This window comes from Macaca mulatta, chromosome 7 (assembly GCF_049350105.2).
Source record: "Macaca mulatta isolate MMU2019108-1 chromosome 7, T2T-MMU8v2.0, whole genome shotgun sequence".
Taxonomy (NCBI): domain Eukaryota; kingdom Metazoa; phylum Chordata; class Mammalia; order Primates; family Cercopithecidae; genus Macaca; species Macaca mulatta.
In genome coordinates this window covers 174237115-174257712 of record NC_133412.1, presented here as the reverse complement: position 1 = coordinate 174257712, position 20598 = coordinate 174237115, and the positions used below count along the sequence as shown (strand labels likewise).

Sequence of the window (20598 nt, the reverse complement as noted above, 5' to 3'; positions counted from 1 at the left end):
GTGAGAAGCACAGTATTAATCATAATCTTTAGGTCATGACAGTCTCACCACTGGCCCAATCACAGCTCTCCTTGTATTCAATTATTCATTTATTAATTTGTATTATTACAATGAGTATGTATTAATTCACCACTCTAATCAAAAATAAGAATCATGACTATCACAAACATGGGTCCCTACGCATCTTACCCAAGAAGGAGCCAACTCAGATATTCTTCCTAACAGACACAGATGATGCAGACTTGGAGTAACAATCATATTTGACTCCTACTCACCCTTTTCAATGTCTTCACTGATTTTTTTAAACACAGTAAACACAGATGAACCCACCACTGATCCAGAACAAAAATATTGATTAGTACATCCAAATACTTCTTATCCACTGAGGTAAAAGTCTTGTTTTATTTTAAATAGTCCATAATTGTACATAACGGTGGATGAATCTTAATCTTTAGGTCATAAAACATTGTCTTTGTGGTCCATTCTTGATATTCTTTCATTTCATCAATTTTGTACTCATTGAATTCATTTTTAACTATGCAGCCACCACACTTGAAGTCACCATTTAGCCCAAGACCAGTGATTATTCTGTATACCTGTTGATATACTGCCTACTGTCAACCTCAACAGCCTAGAACCTGGCTTTTGTTTTGGAATAACCTCACAGAAGCAGAGACTAGAAAGGTGGTTACTAGGGGTCAGGAGTGAGAGGAATCTGGAGATCTTAGAGAATGCAAACTTTCAGTTAGGAGTAAGTTCTGGTGACCCAATGCAGAGTACGGTGACTACAGTTAATAATAATGTACTGCATGCTTGAAATTTGCTAAAAGAGTAGACCTTACATCTTCTCACTGCACACACAGAAAAAGGGAACTATATGAGATGATGGATATGTTAATTTGCTTGATTATGGTAATCATTTCACAATATATATGTATATCAAAATGTCACACTGTACAACTTAAATACATACAATACAAATACATATAATATTTATTTGTCAATGATATATTTATGAAGCTGGGGAGTGAGGAACACATTGCCATCATTGGTACATGCTTGGCTGTCTCTAGTTTTATTTGCACATTCATTCATTTTTAACTGTTCAATCAACACCCATGAAGCCGGCTTTTATTTGTCTGCACTCACCTTCTCTGGCAGAGAAACCCCAGTGTGCCCATTCTATGGAAAATAAAGCTGGTTAAAAAAAAGAAACTGGCCTATGAGGCCTTTTTTGTTTGTTAATATCAGGTTACCAGACCTGGATTAGTCATAATCCTTTGCCTAGAACACATTTTCAAAATTGTTCCATTCGAGGCCTTTATTACCTTATTTCTTTATTCCTTGATTATTTTTAACAACAAAATTAATAGCCACAAACTGCTCTGATCTCTTTTTAATGCCCCTCAGTTGTGGAGAATTAATCACCATCCCTGGTTTACAACCCACTCCCGTCCTTCCTGCTGGCATGCCTCTCTCTTATTGTATTGATTGTTAAAACCACCCATGACAATTACCACTGGTGGTCCCCACCTCCATCCCTTCCCCTCTCATGCCCCTGCCTCCCTCTACCTTAAACAACCACTCCCAAATATCCTGGATACAATCCCTTTCCAGATATATATATATATATAAATTTACAACATATATGTAATATATGTATTCTTTCCATGGATCAGTGGCTTGCAGGAGTTTTCAGTGAAGGCTAAAAAGAAGGGTCAAGGGAGAATGTGAAATATACAAGCTTGAGTTCAGAGCACACTCACGGCTGGGGGGTTGGTAAAAGCCCTCAAACCCAGATCGCTGAGCCATCTGCACCTGTGCTCACTTCATGAGCCAGTGGGCCCAACGGGTACAGCACATATGCTCACACCTCAGTACCCACCTCCCAAATCCAGCCTCAACGCTAGACTAGCTGGGTGACATCAGGAAAACGAACTAACGTCTCTGTGCCTGTTTCCCCATCAGCAAGATAGTCGCAGCACTAGTCCCCAAGCAAAGTTATGTTATTATTTTCATGCCAATGGCAACCAGGTTAAAAAAACAAACAAACAAAACCCTCCACCCCACATCTGAGCCCCTCCCTCACCCAAATCTTGGCTCCCTCTGCAGCAGCGCCCGAGCTCTGGTGTTAGACAGACAGACAGACCAGGTTCCACCCCAGCAGGCACTCATGAGCTGTGTAACTGCAGAGACGTGACCTGGCTTCTCTGTCTTGTGCCCCGACTTGTACGATTTGTAGAATGAGGAACGCAGCGCCCTCGTGGGTCCAACCGGAGGGTGACCTGAACTATCGCCCATCCCTCAAGTAGCCTGCCTTGCACACCTGTGCACACCTCGCCCTTTCCCCGTCCCGTGACGCCCACCTGACTGGTTAAACAGTCCCCAGTTTGATCAAAGAAATGAATTAGCTCAACGCTCAGATCAAGTCAAGGGTTTGGGACTCGGGCAGGGAATTGTTGGGGGTCTGTTCTTTTTTGGACACGGCATCAGAGCTTAAACAAGTACCCTGAAAAACAGAAATCCAACTAAGAGATGCGCTTTGGAAAATGAAAATTCATTTTGTGAAATCGGACTGCCCTTGGAGAAGTCTATGCCGTGAGATTCTTGATGTTCAAACTTGATTCCAAGAAACCCAAAGAGGCTTCACTATGGGCCTTGGCAATGATACACAGCCAGTTTCCTTCCTATCCCCGCAGCCTGTCCTGGGTGTGCACCATCTGGCACAACTGGCCTCAGAGTAACTCAGGGACCTGAAAATAATTCTATATATTATGTAGAGTTATGGTGTACGTATATAATGTCATATACACATCAGTCTGTCCGTTGGGGGACTTTCATGAGAGAGTCGTGGGAAGACCACCAGTGTGGCGCCCTGCTCCTGCCTTCTTCATACTGCGGGGCCTTGGGGAAAACCCGTCCCCTCCCTGAGCCTCGGTGGCGATCATCCCACCAGCCTTTCCTCCCTCCCAAGTGGCGTGAAAATGAAAAGCATAACATTTTAAGTGCAAGTTCCCTCCAAGCAGCAGGGATCATTAATATTGTACCTCCTGTACCCAGCACGCAGTGTTCACAGCATGCCTCAGCATACATTATCTCGTTTGATTCTCACAACAGGCCTGTGAATTAGACATAATAATCATAATTAGCCAATATTTATTGAATGCGTACTCTGTACCAAGCACCATGCTGCCTACTTTGCATACGTTGACACTCCTCTGGAGTAGATACGATTCAATAGTATCTCATAAATTTTTCCCCCAAAATTTTTGAGCATGTACTTTGTACCGGTGCTGGGTCTAAGTGCCGGGGATACAGTAGTGAACAAAACGGACAGATCCCCATCCCATGAGAATTAACATCCCTGTGGGTGGAGATAGGAACAGAAAATCATCAGAAAAGGTAAAGCCTAATGCATGGAATAAAAGACGGTGATAAGAACCAGGGAAGAAAATAAGGCAGGACAGGGGCAGGGAGTGACACGAGGGAGGAAGCCTCATGGAGATGATGATATTTGAGCAAAGCATTACTAGTCCTATTTTATACCTAGGGAAACTGAGACTCAGAGAAGTTAGATGACTTATAAGTGGTCACACAGCAAGGAGATGCTGAGCCGGGAGGCGAACCCAGGCAGTGTCACTCCGGAGTCAGCCTTCCCACTTCTTCCCGATGCCTCATTTTGGCAGCAGTGACCCATTGCCAGCCGGCAATGTGAGTGTGAGAATAAATCACGTTGAGGGGGGTGGGGCTGCAAAGGTTTTTCTGACCTCCCACACAGGCAGCCCCAGAAGCAGAGGTTATCCCCAGGATGTACCATCAGACCCGGATGAATAAATAAACTGTCCATCTTGGAGGAGCTGCAGGGGCAACATTTCTTACAGGACTTCACAGAATCTGAAGTCAGGCAATGCTGGGATCACAGCTTAGACTCAACACAGCCCAGCAAGTCAGCACCAATGCTAGACCCATCTCCTCCCACCTGGCTGTTAGGGCATCCGATTGCACCCCGCCAGAGGCACCCCATGTGCAGCCACATGCCACCGAGGCTTAAGTTACAGATGTGCTGCCCCAGGAATGGAAGGAGGCTTCCCAGTCCTCATGCCCCACATGGTAAGAGACTCAGAATTTTTCCAACTGGCCACCTCCAAAAGAGCAAGTCAAGAAACATTTCTAAAGTGACCATTTCTCCCCCAAAAAACAGGTAGGGAAAGTTTAATGAAATCATATATGAGAACTGGGGAACCTTGCTCACTACTGCTAGAAACCATGAAGTTTAATGAATTTTAACCTCAGAAACTTCGATTCACAGGACTGTAATTATTTATCTTGCCTTTTACCTACTCAGTTTCTTCCCAGCTCCCAGGCAACCCCTGTGTAAGCCCCTACACCACAAGGAAATTCCTTCACGGGAGTCTCACCTCTCTTAGGGCTTCATCTTTCCTTAGATGGATCATGCTCATTTGCTGCGTAGAACTCTCACTTCTATCACTAGCACTTGCAGTTTTAAATGAGTATTTTTGTTTCCGTTTCACTGATTCATTCTCCAAAGACAAGCACACAGACAAGCACCTGTTCGGCTATTGGTAAAATGTGGAGAACGATTCTTACTTGCCTGTCATCAAATGACACCTCAATAACACTTGTAACCACTGTAATTTTCATTGTAAGTAAATATTTATTGAATGCTCATCGTCTGGAAAGCATTCTTTTTTTTGTTTTTGTTTTTGTTTTTTTTGGAGACAGCGTTTCCCTCTGTCACCCAGGCTAAAGTACAGTGGCACAATCATGGCTCACTGCAGCCTTGACCTCCCAGGCCCAAGCAATCTTCCCATCTCAGCCTCCCAGGTAACTAGGACCACAGATGTGCACCACTACACCCAGATAATTTTTAAATATTTTGTAGAGATTGGGGTCTCCCTATGTTTCTCAGGCTGGTCTCAAACTCCTGGGCTCAACGGATCCTCCCACCTCAGCCTCCCAAAGTACTGGGATTACAGGCACAAGCCACCATGCCCAGCCTGGAATGCTCTCTTTTAAAGAATTTATATGTTTGCCTCATTTAATCCTCAAGTACTCATTAGTAAGGTACTATTGGTATTAGTAAAGTACTATTGGTAGAACTGAAGAAAACGGGGCACGGAAATTAAATACCTTGTCCAAACTCATGAAAGTAGTCAATGGCAAAGCTGAGATTGAAACCCTAGCACCTAGAGTGTGTGAAGCAGGGCCTAGCCCATAAGCAGGTTCTCAAAACCTATCCGCTAATATTAACCCAGGTCTGCAGCGAGGCTTACTGATTCACCATTCAGCCCTCCACCCAGTCCCCTCCCTCCTTGCCTTGCAATGGACTCATTTTTACATCTGCTACCATTAGCATTCAGTCAGAATATGAGATGCCAGGAATCTAATTTGACTTGATTAATTGTACTGTAGGATGCCAGTGATATGTGTGGCCCTTGCTTGTGTGATCATTACAAATAGAATACACTAGAGATATTACTTGGGAAATAAGCTTGGATTTGATTGGATGAGAAGTTCAGCTCACTGACAGACCAAGAGAGTGAGTCCAGCATAAGACAACCCCAAGGCAGATTTCTTCAGACACGGTCACAGAGAAAAGGAGATAAACAGGTTGAGCGGATGAGTTTGGAAGGAAAGAAGACTTGAGTTCAAATCCTGGGTCTGCATTTCCTCCCTATATGATTTCGGGTAAGTCACTTACCACTCCCAAACTTCGGTTTCCTTTTCACTTAATTGAGAATGGAAATTGCTATCGTGGAGGGTGGCTGTGATGATTTAGAGGAGATAAAATTATGCCAAGTGCCAGCGAAGGGCTGAGTATGCAGTTGGGGCTTAGGGCTTAGTCATCCAGGAGAGCCAGTGGAAAGACGGATGCCTGCTATTCCCTCAGTGCTGCATGAAAGCAGCAGAGACAGAGAGTTGCCACTGAGCAGCTCCAGCACCACAGCTGGGACTTGGTCCCTGTAAGCTGGCATCCCACCTGTTGTCCCAGAGCCACCTGAGCCAGTCAGTGTGCTCAGAAGCAGAACAGAAGGCAGGAGCTTCACCAGCGAGCTCCATTCAGAGGGAACCTCTCTTCAAAGATCAAGTAAGCCTTTGATCTTGGTGAGAAATTGACTATTCTCTCTCATTCCTCTCTCCTTCCACCACCTGTGCTTCAACTCACTCATCCATATAACCAGCATTCATCAGGTAGCCAGTCATCTCTCCATCTATGCATGCATCTTGATGCAGGCATCCATCCCTCCCTCAGACCTGACATCCATCCTTCCACCTCTCCATTTTGCAGAGGAATCACACAGACCTGAGTTGGAATCCTGGGTCTTGCTTCCTAGCCGATCTTGGGCAAGTCACTAACCTCTCAAAGTCCTCTAATCTGTAAAATAAAGGGAAATCAGATGTCGCCGGAGCGAGGATTTAAAGAGAGTGTAGACGTACCAGTGTCTGGCCTCAGCAAAGTCATTACATGGTCATTCCCTCTGCTCCTGCAATCTGGTTGGGATTTATGCAAGGAAAAAAACCACGGCATCTTTTGCATGACACGTTGAGAAGTGCTTTTTAGAAATTATCTGAGATGTTTCAGTGGTGTGCATCCCCCAGCAGTACCCCCAGGGCTGGGCAGTGGCTAAAGCGGTTTGGGGTGGTGGTACCCCCTGGACTCACAGTAGAGAGTGCCATCTAGTGGATAGGCACCTGCCGGGGTCCCCCGTTGGTCCCGGGTCACAACAGCTGAGGTCAGGCAGCTGAATGGCGAGCCAGGAGGGCCAAGCGAACCCAGCCCCGAGACGGTAGGCTGCCCTTTTGGGGATGTAGTGCATGTGCTGTTTTAACCACTCACGGGGCCTGGACTGCCAGGAGCCTTTTGTTTTATGGATGATAGCCAGCTGTGTTTTGCCTACCCCTGCCCAACTCCCCTTTAAAGATTTCTGGGAAAAAGAATCATTCTCGCAGCTACTGTTTGCTGAGTGTCTCTGACATATTAGACATGAGGCTGGGGGCTTCAGGGGTTAATGCTCTAACCCTCTCAATGACCCAAGGAGAGACCCAGAACTTGCTCCATTTTCAGTGAGAACACTGAGGTTTGCTGAGGTTGAGTTTCTCATTTAAGGTCCAGGCAGATATTCAACCCCTAAATTTGTAGCCATACTTACCTTCTAGAGCCCTAGATCCTCTTGAAACGGCAGGAGATAGTTTGAACACTGATTTGACCAAGCCAACTGTAAAAGAAATTTATGAGTCAATCAAGAATATCCGAATGCTGCGTAGATGTTGGATGATATTAAGGAAACGTTATTAATTTTTAACTGTAATAATGGTATTGTGGCTATATTTTTAAGAAAGAAAAGCTTATTTAGAGATACAAACTAAAAAATGCTCAGAGGAAACAATATGGTGTCTGAAATTTGCTTTGAAATAGTCCAGGGGTAGGGGCTGGGGAGTGGGGGTAGAGGCACAGTTTAGGGTTTAGACAAAATAAGAGGGGCCAGGGTTTGATGGCATCCATTTCCAGGTGATGGCAATATGAAAATTGAGTAAACTGTAAAAATACGTACTATTTTCTCTAATTTTATGTTGTTTGAAATGTCCCATAATAAAGGGATTTTTACATCAACAAGTGAAAATACAGCGCAGGAGATGAAGGGCTGGGTGTGGAGGGTGCATTTAAAAGAACAGAGGGGCCTGGGGTATGAGAGAAATCTTTCAGGGTAGCAGGGAACTGATTCGCAGGGGGCAAACGCCTCAAAGCGAAAAGGGAGCTAGAGGGGCTGTATCCAGAGGGAAGAGAATCATTCCACGTCGGGTGGACCGAGGACGATGTACCAGGGTGCAGAGTGCTACAGAACAAGACACCCACCAGCTGCCCAGAGACCTTCCTGCACCCCCCAGCGCTCCTCTCCCCACTCTGCCTCCCAGCCCCTGCCTCCCCAAGTCCTCCAGCTCTCTCCCTGACCCCCAGACCCTTCCCCGACTAGAAAAGGGCCTGAGGGTACCACTCTTTAAGGCAGAGCGGCCACCTGATGAGCCCTTCCCTGGGACTCGGGTCCCAGCTTGGTTACTGGGACAACGCTGTCTCCCATTGGACATGCTTTGAAGGAAGACCCTGGAGCGGCCGGCTCAGTCATGCTGGGAAGGATTCAGCTGTCTAGCTTTCAAATGCCTTTTTTTCTTTTTTTTTCTTTTTTTTTTTTCTTTCTTTCTTTTGGGGGCGGGGGTTTATTTCTTTTGGAAAGATAAGAGTTGATGCTTTTACCCTAAAACTGTGTGCCAAGCTGCTCTGGCTATCCTCAGCCCCACTCTTCCCCGTATCTCTGTAGCCCTCCTTTCCGTCCTTCATAGGCTGCAAGCTGACTGGCGCCCGACCCCAGGTCCACACCCACCTCCAGCTACCCCCTGGTCCACCCACCACGCCCGGCCTCCTCCCCTACTCTTCTCTTTCTGGCCCCGCTGCAGAGTCTTGGGCCCCTCGGCTTCCTGGGCGCCTGGCCACCACGCAGCGCCTGGAAGTGCTCCCTCCCTCATCTCTCATTCCCCACTTTGGAAAGCCGGCCACCGGACAGGACAGCTCCCGGGACAGCTCCCGCAGCCTGCTGCATTGCAGCGCAGCCGTCTGTGAGGGAGGGGCGCAACCTGCAGCCCCCGCCCCCCGGCCCCGGCCACCCCCGACCAGCAGCCCCCAGCCCCGGCACTGCCGGCCGGCTCCCCCGCCGCACGCATCTGTCGCAGTTAAAAGCGCCGCTGCCAGAGCAAAAGCGCTGGTTCCTCTTCACTGTCCCCCTCCTCACTTTTCGGGCTCAAAAATGTGGCCCAGGCAGCCCCCTTGTGGCACGTGGGGGCGCCACAGACTCTTGGCTGGTGTCTGAAGAATTCAGACTGATTCCACCGCACCGTGAGTTGGCACAAATCTTCGGTGGCCCAACTCCTACCCGATGCAGAACTCTGTTCAGCGGCCTCTCTGAGTCGGGGGCACCTCTCCCCTCCCCTCTGCCTGTCGTCCACACCTCTCCCTTCTCCCTCCAGGAAGGAACCGAAGGAACTCTCCTGTTGAATATTGCTCTGACAAGCAGACAGGTGTCTGGCAACCGTGATTGTGGTGGTGGGGGAAGAGGGGGGCCAGGAAGGTGGTGGGAATGGGGGTTTTTCTCGAAATGATGTTTGGTTTCCATCTCTTATCTCACAGATGGGAAACCGAGGTGCGGGGAGGGCCATAGTCCCTGTTTGTGTCAGAGTCAAGGCTGGAGATCCTCCTGCAAGTCCAGCCTGGGGCATTTCCCTGAGGTGCTGGGGCGCCCTTAAGACGTGCCCCCTCTTCCCCCTCCCACTTGTCCAGCCCCAACCCCTCCAGATCTGGTTCTCCCTGTCCGGAAGCCCTGGAGGGCCCCTGGATGTTCTCCGTCCTCTCTAACTCACTGTCCACACAAACAAGCCCAGCCCCCTCTGTCTCTATCTGCAATCTACTTGCAGACAGGCAGGGCCCTCTCCACATCAGGTTAATAATGCCATTTTCATAAGCCTCTGCCCATAGGTGCTACCACCTAATTTTGAATCTGCCCTTCAAACGGATTGGGCCACAGAGGAGCTGGGATCTCAAGCACCGCTGGGAGGTGCTTATAACTAATCAATCCGTCCCCTGCCCACCCACACCCCCCCAGCACTCGGCACAGCCTCGCTGAGCAGCCTTCAGCAGCAGGGTGTGGTGGGGAGCCTTGGATAGTCTGGGGTTCCATCCTGGCCCAGCCTCACACCAGCTGAGAGACGGTGAGTATAGGACTTTGCCTTTCTGTGCCTCAGTTTCCTCATCAATCTAATGGGGCTCATGAGACCAGTGTGCAGGGTTATTGCCCGGTTGAGTTCTTTGCAGACAGCCCAGTTCGGGACTTGGCTCCAAGATGGGGCTCTATAAATCTCCATGCCTGCATCCCTTCTCGATCACCTCGATTTCCAGTGACTTATTCCCTGTTTGTTTCCCCCACCAGACCGACTGAGCTTCGAGGACAGGAAGCCACCGGCATCACTTCATCCCCAGCCTCACGCTTGGGACCCGGCCCGGGGAAGGTAGGTACACTGCGGTGGCTTGGAGAATGAGTGCATGGATGGATGTCTATCCCACAGTCTATGGGATGCCTGGACCCCGCTGGGTTTCTCCTCCCCAGATCCCTCCCTGTCTAAGCTGGTCCTTCAAGGAAGCCACCGGGAAAAATGTTCCTTTATGCCTTCATGCTTTACCCCTCGTGCTGTTATATACAATGCAAATTCTCGGTCTATTAAATGCAGATGTGGGCTCTGCATGTCATTTCTGCTGCCTGCTGTATCTACTGTGAGTTCCGCAGGCCAGGGGCTGCCTCCGGCTGACTTGATTTGTGCGATTAAGCCAGCAGAGGGGACTCTGCCAGGAGAGGTTCCCGTTTGTATTGGGAGCGGGGTCTTGAAAGGCCAGGCTGTTTTCTCTCTTGCGACACTTGTTACATACCTCTCTCCCTCCCTGGGTCCCACCGTCTACTCCACAAGCATTTATGAAGTGTCTGATGTGTGCAAGCCTACACTTATCTCATTTAGTCCTCACTTCAAGCCGGTGACGGAGAAACTCTCATCTCCATTTCACGGGGGAAAAGCTGAGACTCTGAAAAGTAAAGGGAATTGTCTCGCAGCTAGAGAGCAGGGAGTCAAGCCGGTCTGTCTGGCTCGGGAGCCCCCAGCCCTGCCGCAGCTGCCTGCTGCTGCTGCTGCTGCTACTGCAGGGCTGACCAGGGCTGGCCGGGAGGCCAGCAGCTCCTGCAGAAAAGGCAGGGGGCTGCGTAGAGAGCGTTCTCCCTGGCAACTGGAAAAGGGGCCATAGAAAACCCGAGAGGGCTTAGAAGCCACTGAACAGATAGACACGGAGCAGCTGGCCCCAGGAGGGGAGCACCACGCCCTCCCCTGGGCTTTTAGCAGAACAGCAGGGCAAAGGGCTTTGTCCCAGGTCTAAAGGAGCAGAAACGGAAGTGTTAGGACAGGTGTAGAGGCCCCCAAACCTGTTCCCACCACTGGTGGGGGTTTTGCCATTTAGCACAGAAAGGAGATGACTGAAAAGAGAGGGAGCCTGAAGCCTGCAGAGATCGGAGGGCAGAGGGGGCAAGGAGGCTGCCGCACAGCCGAGGAGGCAGATGCAAAAGACAGGGGAGGGCTCTGCAAAGCAGCTCTGTGTGCGAGCCCTGAGCAGGCTGCTTGGGGAGAGAGGGAGCTCCCTGTTACAGGAGGCATCCGAGGGGAGAGAGGCAGGCCGGTGCTTGGCTGGGGAGGCTGCAGCATGGCTCCCTGCCCGGGCTGGTGGCCCACATGTTTAGGCCTTTGAGAAGCTCCTACAGCACCAACTCCCGAGCTGGCAAGCGGGCAAGTGAGCGAGGCAGCCAGAGGGGACCAGGCAGGGGTCAGTGTGAGACCATTTGGCCTCTCCCAAGTAGCTTGCCCTGGGCTAAATGGCAAAGGCACAGAGATGGTTGGCGGGGTGCCTCTGTCCCAATAAGGCAATGAGGGAGAGGAGCAGAGAATGGGGGTGAGTGCCCGGGGCTGGTGGGGAGAGGTGGGGACTGTCCTGCAGCCAACTCCCCTCTTGAGGGCCAGAACACCTAGAGTGGCCAAGCAGCTGCCCTGTCTCCTGGGCCCACAGAGGCTGGCCTGTGTCCTCTCTGGGGCAACAGCTGGCAGAGTGAGTGGAAGGAGCAAGGGGGTCTGGCAGGTTGAGGGGCCCTTATCTGGAGGCTGAGCAGCAACCACAGATGCAGCCAGCTGCCAGCCTGTGACTTAGATGTTCTGGGGACTCATGAAAGCTCCTCACACAGTGACTGGGCTGGGGGGCCTGCCTGCTGATGAATGTAGCCTACACTGGAGTCGGGAGCTGTCTCTCCTGGCCCATTCACAGGGGTTCAGTTCCCAGGAACTGTGGGTAGACAGAGCCTTTATCAGGGGACCTCTGCTAGACAAGCCTCTGTTTTGCAGTTTCTAAAGGAGTTTTCTTGCCTTTGTTCCCAGTGCAGGCACTCAGCATGTGCGTGTGTGTGCACATGTGTGTGCGTGTGCATGTGTGCATATGGGGGATGACTGCGAGGCCAGCCAGGGCTCCTTGTCTGTGAAATGCCCAAGGTCCTCAGGGGCAGACATGCACCTCCATGGGGCAGAAAAATTTCAAGGAGGGCAGAGTCATTCAATAATGGAGCCCATCCTCACTGCCGCCTCATTGTCCTGCTCCTGACAACCCAATCTGTCAGCCCTGGGGTCGGCACAGCTGCTCCGACCCGCCGTGGGGGGGCAGCATCGTGTTGCAGGTGGAGCACGCAGGCTAGTTTGCCTTCCTGGCTAGCAGACAGACAGACTGCCCTGGCAGCTCAGTTAGGCACTGCAAGCCCTTCGGGAAAAACTGTTTTGTTTCTCGGAGCCTCTGTTTTTGTTGGTTTTTGTTGGTGCTGTTGTTTTAACCTATTAAAGGGTTGATTTGACGCTGCAGGTGTGAAAATGTTTGGGAGAGTGACATTTACATGTGTAACATAAATGGGGGAGGGGGCACAATGCAGGGGGCAGAACAAGAGGCACCCACATGGGAAATTCTGTGAACAGGGATTTCTGGTTCAGGATAGCTGGTGGTGCAGAAAGGGTTCTGGAGGGCTTTGGTGTAGATGTAAAAAGTTACCAACCCAAATCCCTATTTAGAGGTAGAAGTCACAGGGTAGCAAGCCCTTTAGCCCCTGCCGGACACAGAGGGAACACTCCCCCACACTCCTTTTTGCTCTAGCTCCGTTGCACTGTGCTTGAGGAAGTTAGGAAACGGGTTTCTGGCATGAAGCACAGGGTTAAACTGCAGAGACCTGGACAGCTCTACCTACGGCCGCAGAGAAATAGCCCCGGTGTCAGACATGTGGCTGACCAGGCTCACGCTCCTAAGTAAACAAATCAAAAATTTCGGAGAGTGGAGCCTTTGTCCACAGTGCCCGAGGAGGTTCCCTTTTGTGTAAAAGGCAACGTGCAAGTCATACTTCCACTAGGTAAGGCTGTACCGACACACAAAAAGCTCATTTAGCCTGAGCCCAGCCCAGGGAGAATTTTCTGTGAAATTTAGGAGAAGTCAGGTTTGGCCAGAAGTTTTTCCAGGAATTACGAACCTCTGGAGACTGTAACCACTGTTCCTTCCGAGCGACCCTTGCCAAAGTCTATAAAATACGAGCCTCAAAAAATCTGCCTGAGGAGAAGTCTGACTTTTTATATGTTATTTACACAAAAATAAACTCTCACCGAACTTTTCGGGAAAGCCCGATTAAAAGTGGTAGGGCAGCCCCTTCCCCAGCCCCCAGGTGTTCAAGAAAGCACCCCATTCCCTGGGAAGGTGTCTGGGAGGGGGGCGAGCGTCAGCTTTTATTTCCCCCTCACGCTCTCTCTGGCGTTTTTGTTTTCCTCCGTTGGGTCTCCCTGCCCTGAAAGGGAGCGGCGGCCTGTCTCAGGGAGGGGGTTAAGCATTTCGTGGCGGGGTAAGATGGGGAGAGCTACCGAGTTTTGCCGGGTACTGCGTGTTGGCTACTGTGCTGGATGATTTATTTGCGTTATTTCCTCATTGAGATCTCAATAGCCCTGTGTGAGAGAGATTATGAGTCCTTTTTTTTTTTTAATATCAGGAAACCAAGGCACAGAAACACTTGGGGATTTGCCAAGGACACGCAACTCAAGTCTATTCTGTAGCTGGGTCTGTGCTCGGGGTGGCTGGCTTCCTGCAATGCCTCCTTCTCCCCTCCCCTGGGAGAGAAAAAAAGGGACCAAAAGCCCAGAACACTGCCAGTGGCTCCTGTTACTCCTGACAAGCTCCCCTGGGGGATGCTGCCTTGGCCTCAGCCCCTCTCCCCCAAAGCCTGTGCTCTTTCTAGAATATGACTCTGTCCCAAAGGTCCAAGCACTCACTCTCAGCCCCGTCCTTCCCCAGAGCCCCTCATCGTTACTCCAGTCATCATGTGTCCTCCTCTTGTTCTGGGACCAGACCCGTTTACCTCTGGCAAGAAGGAGCCATAATGGCAATCAGCCATTTCTAAGCTGTAACCATACCCCAAACTTCATCCCCCAAACTCACAACACTGAGACGCTACTCCTGCACAGTGGACCCCATGACCCTGGGTTCTGGGGCCCTGCACAAGGCAGGCATCAGGGGAACTTGGTATAGCGCAGGCTGGGGCAGTTGGGGGTGCCAGCCTGAGCCCCACCCAGAAGGGTGTTTGCAGCTTTACAACACTGCAGACTTACCCAGCGCCACAGGGCAGACGACACGATCCTCTGACACTGCCCATCTGCCCATCGGTGCAAGAAAGAATTCGAGGTGGTTTTCACTGAGGCAAAGTCAGATCCAGGCAACACTGGGGGAGCCCAGGGCTTCTAGAAAGGGACAAAGGAAGGGGAGTGATTAACAGTTGGCTAGTTTTATCAATTCTAGAAAAATGCAAAACATTCCCTTTAACTGGGAAAAAACAAAATGTCAATGAGGCATCCCAATTCCAGGGTCAGGACTTTTGAACACAGTGTTTTGGGGGGCACATCTAACTTTGGGCTCCCCAGCAGGGATATTTCAAGTCTGCTCTTTAAGGCTGGAGAGAAGCTGGCTGAAAAGGCATGGCCAGGCGAAGCGTAAGAAGCAGGGAGCCCGCTGAGGAACAGGTAGCCCCGTGGGGATGAGGTGCGCCTAGCAGGGAAACGGCAGTGGGGAGGGGCTGAGGCTGGCGAGTTCCAAGCCAGACCCTAAAGGGTCTTCCACGTCAGGATAAGGCCTTATTTTTTGGACCCCATCCCGGAAGCTCCGGGAAGTCAGATGGAGGCTTTAAAGCAAGACAGTAACAAGGTCAAAACGCCATGTTAGAAAGATCACTCAATGAAAATAAACTTTTGCAAACAATTTAACCCACCACCCCATCTCTAAGAAGCTGGGGAAAAGAACAGTCAAGGATGTATTTACAGATTTAACTGCAAGAATGCTCACTGCAGTGTCGTTGGTAACAAAAAAAAAAAGGGAAACAGCTTAGATCTTTTTTATCGGGCATCAGTTGAGCAGAATCTATTAATTAAAACCTCGATTTGTGACACGCTTCCTCACTGATCTGCATAAGGTCCATTTTTATTTTATGTATTCTTTTTTAAAAAATAATTTAATGAACACCTATGAATCTGTGACCCACTCTGACGACTAGGACTGTGACCAAAGCTTCTATCTGCACATTCTCCTCCCCCAGAGCTGAGATTTTCAACAGCAGAAAAGAGTGTAATCAACAATGGTACATACATACCATGGAATATTAAACAGCTCTTAAAAGGATTGAATAAGCCGAGACCTATTGTCTTCTAATGGACCTCAGTATTTTGTGCAGAACTGGATTAATCATGATCTTTTGTTCATAAACACTGTCTCATCATTGGTCCAGAAAGGCCCCCTTTTATTTTGCTAATTTATGCACTCATATATTCATTTATAATAATGTCATAAACACTCGTGAGCCCACTCCCCAAACCCATATCTCAGCAATTACTTACACCTGCCGCCACAATTCACCCCCACCAGGGTAAAGGACCTGAGGCTTTCATGCCAGCAGCAAGGTGGTTAAATAAACTCTGGTGTGTACAGCTCACAGGATACTGAGGTGTTGTTATAAGGAATAGTGTTGATCTTTATTATCTCTAAGCAGACTCTTGAAGGAAGAAACACAAGCTGCTGCGAGAGGAAATGTACACTATGATATAGTTTATGTAAAAAATAAAGTCATAGATTTTAGAGGTATATTTATCGACATATGCAAATGCACAAAAAAAAAATCTGGAACCAGATGCCTGAAACTGAGAAGAGCAGTTAATTTGCTGGGGGGTGGTGGGGAGGGATGGAGGGAGGCATTAAAGATGGCTTCACCTGCAGTCGTTGATTTTTACTAATGCATGTATTAATTATCAATCCATTTCTTGCATAATTAGAATAAACATTTTATGGGGGGGGATTTAATTTGTTTGTTCGCTTGTGGGTTGTTTTTGTTTTCATTTCTGTTTTTACAAATACAAAGCAAAGGGCATGCTTGCTGACGGATTGGGAGTGGGTACATATGCCCAGAGCAAGTTCTTCAGACACAGGGGATTTACTTTATCGCAAATGTCTTTTTTTAAAAATACCTATATGCTCTCACTGGAGCCCCAAGTCTCCAAGCAGCCTGTCACTGACATGGGGCCAGCAGGTGTGTGCCCAAGGCTGTGATTTCACCACCCACAGTGCCAAATCCCTGCCAAGCTGCCCAGCACCCACGGGGGAGCGCTTTACTTTTTGGTCTTTAAGAGGACCCGAAAGCCAATGCCCTGGCCGGTGTTCTTGAAGATTAGCCGAGTGGAATGAGACCTCGGGGGAATGTGACATGAGATAGGGCCAGGCGGTGGGGACACGGGCCTCTAGAGAGCTGCGGCCCGGCGGCTCACATTCACAACCGAGCAGGCTTGCTGGTAAGAAGCTGGGGCCTCACCGCGCCCCTTGACAGCTTGATTCCTGTGCAAAACACACCCATGTTTCCTCCCGACTCTAACCCAGAGGGACTGTGGCTAAACGGCACTGGCATTTCTAACTGTCAGCTGCAGGAGAACGGGAAGGAACCTTGCCCACCCTAGCCCACCCCCACATCCAGGGGAGGCACCCCGACTCCCATCAGAAGCCCCTCTGTCCCCAGCTCCTGCTTGCACACTAAGCTTCAGGCCCCTTGCAGCCATCATAGGCTCTCAGAGTCCTCAAACAGGCACAGGTTTACACGTGCGACAAGGATGTGACAAGCATACTCCCATCTACATAGAAAGGCACTGAGGCTCCCAGACACCAAGAAGACAAAACTAAGCCCACTTTACACCCAGTCAGTTGACACCCTCGTCCTGCTCAGTCTCCATCCACACAGATCAGTAATTGGTTAATTGGTTAAACGTTTCCCGTCGCGCTGAGCTAATGCAGACAGAGGCCTCTGAGTACTTCTTTCCCCTCTGCCAGGCAGAGACCTATTTTCAACCATTACTTTGTGCAGAAGAAATCTGAGACAGGTTAAGCAGCCGTCGGCCCGCATGCCTCGCTCTTAATCACCTTTCCTGCATGTGAGGCTCCACTATTCATTACATAGCATTTTATTTTAGACTGGGTTTGGTTCCTGTGAAAACCTTGAAAACCTTGAGGTGATTGCCATAGTTTGGCAAATATAATTCTTTTTTTATTTTTTATTTTTTTGAGACGGAGTCTTGCTCTGTCACCCAGGCTGGAGTGCAATGGTGCGATCTCGGCTCACTGCAACCTCTGCCTCCCGGGCTCAAGCTATTCTCATGCCTCAGTCTCCTGAGTAGCTGGAACTACAGGCATGCGCCCCACGCCAAGCTAATTTTTTGTATTTTGTAGAGACGGGGTCTCACCATGTTGGCCAGGCTAGTCTCAAACTCCTGACCTCAGGTGATCCACTCACCTCAACCTCCCAAAGTCCTGGGATTATAAGCATGAGCCACCACACCCAGCAAATATGAAATATTTTTATGGTAAATAAAAATGCAGTGCCCAGACTGAGGTTACCTGCATCCAACCTGTAGGCTGGGGTAGCCCCAGTTGGAGACACTCCACTCCTCTCAAAGTCCACATAAACCCAGCCAATGCCAATGAAAGATATGCCATTGCCTCAAGAAAATGCCCTCTGCAACCTCACGTCGCCCTTCCCCTCCACCCCAACCCGGCTCCCCACATCTTCCCTTTGGGTTCCAAAAAATGAGAAGGGCTTGCAAAAGGGCCATTTGGGGGCAGATCCACCTAAAATAGGTGCCTTTTCTACATGTGTCGAGCATCTACTATGTGCCAAGCATTTTCTGTTTTATTTCCTTTAAGGTATCGATCAAGGCAACTCTTGAAAGTTGCATCCCCATCCTATGTAAGACGGGGAGGATGATTTATAGCCACACATCCACAGTCATCCATCTCCCCTAAGCAGAGCCTGCCCTATCTGACCCCCACAGTCATCCATCTCCCCTAAGCAGAGCCTGGCCTCTCTGACCTCCAGGTAGACCCCCTGAGCCCCGTCCCAGATGCCCCCATGCACATCTGTATATCATGGTGATAAACTTTAACACCACCCTTGGTTTCACATAGCAGACAAACAAGAGTAACAGGGTTATTGGGTTTTTGGATAATATACTGTGTTAAGGTTATATGACCCTGACTCCTCTCAGACCCCATCTCCCAATAGGGACTATCGGGTGGAAGAGAGAAGAGCGCACATACCTGGCAGGGCACCAAGCGAGTCTGGAAGGCTGGTCTTCTTCAAAGTCAGACTAACAGGGCCCCTCACGCTTCCAAGCCAGGTGCCATCCTGGGGGCAGCAGGACTGGGCCATGCCCTGGCCTCAGAAACCCCCGGACCCACTGCCCACTGGGGGCAGTGAGCCTCAGCTGCAGAATGAAGGGCTTGAGTTAGTTCCATTCTAAAGAATCTACAAATTTGCAAATTGTTGAAATTTACACATTAGGACAAGCAATATAGTTTTTCAGACCTTTTGATTTGGTCCTGGGCCAGGCATCTGCTCCCTTCCCAGGAGAAAGCAGCCATCTCCCCTTCACACCACCTGGGAGGGCGAGAAGAGAAACCGATCACTCGTTGGCATGGCCAAATGGCATCTTGCCTCTCTGAGCCATTGCCCCAGGCCTCACCTGCTGCCAGCAGCCCTACTGTGTTCCGAGGGAAGGATGGGAGAAAGGAATCACCAGTGCAGATTAATATGAGGGAGCAGGACAAAAACCCCATGGGGTTGCAGTGTATGGGGACCCAAAGTGGAAAGGATGACCAGCCTGGGGCGCAGCCACTTAGAATGGCGCATGCAGGTGGCGGGGTCAGGAGGAAGGAGCTGCAGCTCCGGAAGCTAAATTAAGATTTACTCAGAGTCCAACAGAGGCCGGGGTCCAGACTCAAATACACATTTTTTTCTTTTTTTTTTTTTGTTTGTTTTTGTTTTTGAGACAGATTTTCACTCTGTTGCCCAGACTGGAGCCCAGTGGCATGATCTCGGCTCACTGCAGCCTCCATCTCTCAAATTCAAGTAATTTTCCTACCTCAGCCTCCCAAGTAGCTGGGATTACAGGCGCATGCCACCACGCCCAGCAAATTTTTGTATTTTTAGTAGAAACAAGGTTTCACCGTGTCAGCCAGGCTGGTCTCGAACTCCTGACCTCAAATGATTTGTCTGCCTCGGCTACCCAATGCGCTGTATTACAGGTGTGAGCCACCCCACCTAGCCAGACTCACATAAACTTTTCTATCCATTTGCTAGAGAGCAAACTGGGCGTCCACCAAGGGCAGGAGGCTTCCAGGAGCTGAAGAGCAAGGCTGCAGGGCCATGGCCAGCGAGGATGCCAGTGAGGCTGATGCTCTGGCTGGACTTAGTCCTTGCCCAGTCCAGGTTATTAAAGTTAGCATGGGCCTGGGTGGGTGGATGTATGTCCCAGGGCCTCGGATTCCTCTTCTGAAAAATGGGGATTATAAAAGGAAGGCCCTCACAGCTTCTTAGAAGGATTGAAAGAGTGAAAACCTGTAAAATGCTGAAAGCAGCGCTTGGCACATAGTAAGCACTCAGGAAGCATCACGGAGGTCCCCAATGTAGCCACATGGAAAAAAGAAGCTCATAACAGAAAGGCACACAAGCAGAGCAGGCGGGAAGACTGTGTGTGTGCACTGTGGTTGCTACTGTAGAAAATGTATGCATGTCAAAAAGACTGGACTTTCATAATTAAAGAAACAAATGTATTCAATAACTTTTTAGTGAGCAGCAAGGATCGAGTGGCACAGGACGGGAGGAGATCCACTTGAACACTTGCAGCCCACATCAAGGTAAGATGTGGGGCAGAGGTCCCATGTCGACCTCCCCCAGGGATCAGGTGGGCGGGCAGGGGAGGTGGGCCAGTGAATGGGATGGGCTGGCACTCAAGACAAGGGTTAAAGGGTTCATTTGTCTGTAAGCAAGAAACATGACATGGTGGTGAGTACTCAAGGCCTCTATTCAAATACTTGAGCAGCTATAATTAGCAGGTCCTGGGCCAGCTGTCCTGTCCCTCCTCCAACACCAAATAAGCTAGAATGAGTTGGGAATGACAGCAAGTACCTTTGGGGGAGATGGAGGCAGACAGCGAGACCCCCACTCTTGTGGTCTGGATGCCCCCCAGGCCACGAGGCTGGCAGTATCAACACCATGGAATGAAGATGGCATATCTGGCCCTGAAGGTCCCGACAGGTCCCCAAATGGCAACTGCCAAACCCATCCTGGGCATCTGCTCCTGCCCTCACCGTCTACCAGGGTAGAAAGGAGAAACCTGGCTTTAAACCCTGCCTCTGTCTCTCCGGGACCTTGTGCCAGCACCTCGCCCTCCGAATCCCAGTTTAACTCTGTAAGACAGCGGCACATCCCCCAACTCGTTAGGAGCAAAGTCAGTTTTAGGGGTGAGTGGCTGAAATCATGCCTGACACAGAGCAGGTACTCAGAGACTCATTAGAATGTATCTAACCATCCCTTTCTGGGTCACATTCCGTCTTCCGCACGTACCCCT

The 20598-nt window shown here is 49.7% G+C and overlaps 1 long non-coding RNA gene and 2 other non-coding genes across 3 annotated transcripts; all 3 read right to left on the bottom strand.

Moving 5' to 3' along the window:
- Nucleotides 1-2141: 2141 nt before the first annotated feature.
- MIR370 (microRNA mir-370) lies at nucleotides 2142-2216 on the bottom strand. The gene has a single exon (NR_032493.1). It is a non-coding gene; the product is annotated as a microRNA mir-370 (primary transcript).
- A 2481-nt stretch (nucleotides 2217-4697) lies between these two features.
- On the bottom strand, nucleotides 4698-18626 carry LOC144330398 (uncharacterized). Its single transcript, XR_013396553.1, has 4 exons — nucleotides 18287-18626; nucleotides 14275-14403; nucleotides 7173-7238; nucleotides 4698-6397 (listed from the first exon to the last, which is right to left on the bottom strand). It is a non-coding gene; the product is annotated as an uncharacterized LOC144330398 (long non-coding RNA).
- Nucleotides 15363-15439, bottom strand: LOC114680035 (small nucleolar RNA SNORD112). Its single transcript, XR_003732110.1, has one exon. It is a non-coding gene; the product is annotated as a small nucleolar RNA SNORD112 (small nucleolar RNA).
- Nucleotides 18627-20598: the final 1972 nt, after the last annotated feature.